The sequence below is a fragment of the Octopus bimaculoides genome, chromosome 19 (assembly GCF_001194135.2).
Source record: "Octopus bimaculoides isolate UCB-OBI-ISO-001 chromosome 19, ASM119413v2, whole genome shotgun sequence".
Lineage (NCBI taxonomy): Eukaryota > Metazoa > Mollusca > Cephalopoda > Octopoda > Octopodidae > Octopus > Octopus bimaculoides.
This window is the reverse complement of record NC_068999.1, coordinates 23,350,633-23,354,840: the sequence shown is the minus strand read 5'-3', so window position 1 is coordinate 23,354,840 and position 4,208 is coordinate 23,350,633. Positions and strand designations below refer to the sequence as shown.

Genomic DNA, 4,208 nt, shown 5'->3' with positions numbered 1-4,208 from the left:
TATATATATATATATATGTTATTATTATGATTGACCGTTGACTGAACACTATTCAATTTTTTTTCTCCGTGTTTTTCTCCTTGTCTCCGTATTCTTTCTGTTGAAGAGCGTAGCTCGAAACGTCAAAGACTTTCCGTATTCCCGAGCGTCATACTAATATATACTTTTGTTATTTACACCACCTGTCCTCGTCTGTTGTTATTATTTGTATATTCTCCCATATATATACATATATAATAATCACTGTTAGTTTTCCAAAGAGGGAAACGACTAATGCTTTTAAACGTAAACAAAATATATTTATACACTTGCAATGACAACGATATATATCAACAAGTACTGCAGCTCTAAATCCTCCTCTAACCCTAACTAGTTTCGTATCCTTTTTAAAATTAAAAAAAAAAAAAATTATCTAATTAATTAATTTATTTATTCGTTTATTTCAGATTTTTACTTTCTTATGTTCAAAATAAAAATCCAATGACTTTATATTTTTAAAGCACAACTACAACAGATTGAGTTTTAGAATGAATGATTGCAAGAAAGTGGCCAGTTATCCACAGCACTATGACTAAGGTACGAAGTGTCAACCTTGTTTAACTTGTCAGTCATAATGTCTAGGCCAGTTACTATAGCAATATGACACACCGCTATCGACTGAGCCTATGTTTAAAATAATTTCTTCCTCTTACTCAACCACGTAACTGTAAACATCACAATGACAGTGTGTTGTTGTGGTTAGAGATAGATTACTAATATAAATAATTATCTCAAATTTTGTCTAAAACCAAAACTACCGTATTTAATGACACAAAAGACGCACATATTAAACATACTCCAGTATCTGCAGCGCATAAGGTGGAATCGTTACCCTACCGAGAAAAATGCTTAGGGGCATTTCGTCTGTCCTTACGATTTGAGTTCAAATTCCGCCTTTCATTGCCTTTCATCTTTTCACGGTCGATAAAATGAGTAGCAGTTGAGCCCTGGGGTCGATGTAATCGACTTCTCCATCCCCACCAAAATTGCTGGCCTTGTGCAATAATTTGAAACCAATATCTACAGTGTATATTCAGGAAAAATGTTTTTAGTGCATTAGAGCAAGTAACATTGGCCCAAATTTGGCGGCGAGCTGGCAGAATCGTTTGCACGCCGGAAAAAAGGCTTAGCGGCATTTAGTTCATCTGTACGTTCTGAGTACAGATTCCACCGAGGTTCACTTTGCCTTTCGTCCTTCGGAGTCGATAAAATAAGTACCAGTTGAGCACTGGGGTCAATGTAATCGACTAACCCTCTCCTACGAAATAGCTGGCCCGTGTCAAATTTAGAACCAATATTGGCCTAACTTCGCATATCAGATACGGGGTAGATTTTGGAGACATACTATGGGGGGAAATGTATGCCATCATATACGGTAAAGGAAATGATTCCACAATTTCTCAGGAATGTTTTCTCTATATAATTTCGTCCATTACATACTTTAACAAAGTTAAACATTTATCTAATGACAAATAATAGGCACCTTAATATAGAAGAAACCCCGTTATTTGCTTTCCACCAAAATGTCACTCAATTCGCTTTTTCTATTATTAGTTTTCTGACCCATCATAATGTATGGGGGTGAAAAACTAATCTGACACTTCGGCAAACAAAGAATTAACCAATGAAATATTTATCATATGTTCCTTTTGTCTTAAAAAAAAAATTGAAATGACATTTTGAGTATTTCCTCTTGTTCCGTAATAGCCTATCCTACGTACAACACCAATTAAACACAATGAGATGGGGAGAAGATATTAAACAGACTGACAGACTGGTAGGCAGACAGCAGGCAGACAGCAGACAGGTAAGCAGATAGACAGTGTATTTCAAAACTTGATACTTTGTCTCAAACATGCAAATGGTGGTGCTTCTTGTGAAATTAACGTGTAAGCAGCTGGTGTTCTACAGTCATTTGTGCTCTTAAACGTAATTCTCGGTCCGAATCAGTGTGACATAGTGTGACCTCAGATCTGGAATGGTACTTTATTTATCGTCCCTGAAAAATGAAAAGCAAAGTTATCGTATGCGGGTTTTGAACTCAAAGCGAAGAAAGCTGAACAGGAATCGTAAATGATTATTTCCTACGTTTTTCTTATAGAGTCAAAAATTATACTATGATATTTATGAAGATGGATGTATTAATATGCCGTGGGGAAAAGGAAGAGTTAGTTGCAAAACGTCAGTATCGTCTTCATCCTACAGTACAGAAATTAATCTATCCGTAACTGTACAGAACTACTGCTAGCCGTGTCGGTAAGTTACCGGCCTGCCAGAAGACCTGCGTTATGTTCGTATCTTATTACCTGTAATTCACTACATTCTAACGAAGACATTTCTTCATCCTCAAATTATTGAATTTCCTTAGCTGTAAACTTGATTCACTACTGTAGACGAGACTGGTCAATTGTTTCGGTAGTTTATACAGCTAAGTTCTTATCCCTCCATAAGATGGCTGAAGGTGTTTCTCATCAACTTAGTATATATTTGTATTAGAAAGTAATGGCGTTTTTTCGATTGTTGACACTTTCGTACAAATAAAATAATTTGCATAGTACAAATAGAGTATACCCTGGCATTTTACATAGAGCATTTGTTTATTCAAAAGTTTTCAAGATCTTATGATTCACTTCCTTCTCGTTGCAGGTTATATTAATCAGCCCTTTCAAAAGTATGGACAAGAAAAAACTTTCGTATGATTTTCCTTTATGAGTACAAAGAAAGGAAGAATGTTTCTGAAACTGCGTGAGGCATCAACCAAGCACTTGGCCAAGGATCAGTTCCTGTTCACACAGTTTGGCTTTAGATGTTTCGGCAAGGAGATAAGTTTTAATAATCTCGATCATCCAGGAAGGAAACGATCCTTTGATGACAACACACTAGCGGAAGCAGTGGAGGAAGATACTCGAAGACCAGTTTGTAAGCTCGCAATAAAAGCGTGAACAAGTAAATCAAGTATTTCTACTTATTTGCATGAAACTGGAAAAAGGATGGACAGACGGGTTCCGCATGAACCGACGGAGGACCAGCAAATTCGCCGTTACGAGATCTGTTCGACCCTGTTGTTGAGAAATCACAATGATCCATTTCTTGAATGTATCATAACATGTAATGAAAAGTGGATTTTTTAAGTCAATAAGAAAAGCTCTTCGCCGAAGCATTTCTTAAAGCCTGAATTCCATCAAAAACTGTGCATGTGACAGTACAGTAGACTACCTCGGGATTTATCCACTACAACTTCCTGAATTTAGGAGAAACAATCACAGCTGAGAAATCTTGTCGGCAGTTAAATGAAATGCATAATAAGTTGCGCGAAATGCAACCAGCATTAGTCAATCGTAAAAGCCCAATTCTTTATGGTAACGCCAGTCTACATGTGTTAAGAGTGACGTTTAGAAAGTTTAACGATTTGGAAATCTAAGTTTTGCCTCATCCACCTTATTTTCCTGACCTGTCTACAACAGGCTTACTTGTTTTCAAACACCTTGACAATTTCATAGTAAATAAACTTCCAAAACCAGGCGGCTACAGATGAAGTTTTTAGGTAGCTTGTTGAATCTAGAAATGCTGATTTCCACTGTAAGAGCATAAATGACCTTGTTACTCGTTGGCAAAAATATATTCAATCACTTGGAAATTACTTCCATAAAATTTGCTGTCTATCAACTGTTATATTTTCATTTTAAGGTTTGGGCCTTCAAAACATCATTACTTTCTGCGCAACCTAATAAAAGCGTCAATAGATCGATACGGTACCAATAATAATGTAGGTGCAGTATAGCAGAATGATATAAAATCCGCTTTACAATTATGGAGTCCATGGTTCGATTCTACTACGTGGCATATGGGCAAATGTCATTTACTTTAGCCCCAGGACAGCCCATACATGAATGAAGTTGGCTTGGCAGAAACAGTATAGAAGTCTGTCGGGTGGATTGTACTTGTCATTCAAAGATTCAGACCTATAAAACCGTGTCACACTGCTTCCGTCTGAGAATTGCATTAAGCTAACTCATACCTTGAATACTCAACCACATGCACGCTACTTCTGACCGAGATCTGTTAAAAATATATTTGCAGCCAAGGGTGGTGGGATACACGCGCGCGCACACACACACGTGCTCAACACCGCATTAATGGGTATATATGTATATGTATATGTATATATA

The 4,208-nt window shown here is 36.8% G+C and overlaps 1 long non-coding RNA gene across 1 annotated transcript in view; it reads left to right on the top strand.

Annotated features, from left to right (window-relative positions):
* The window catches only part of LOC106873100 (uncharacterized), a 74,691-nt gene extending 70,517 nt beyond the window's left edge, over positions 1-4,174 (top strand). The window contains exons 2-4 of the long non-coding RNA XR_001409837.2: positions 501-576; positions 1,747-1,846; positions 2,686-4,174. This is a non-coding gene — a long non-coding RNA (uncharacterized LOC106873100). The remainder of the gene's footprint in view (positions 1-500; positions 577-1,746; positions 1,847-2,685) is intronic.
* The last annotated feature ends 34 nt before the right edge of the window (positions 4,175-4,208 follow it).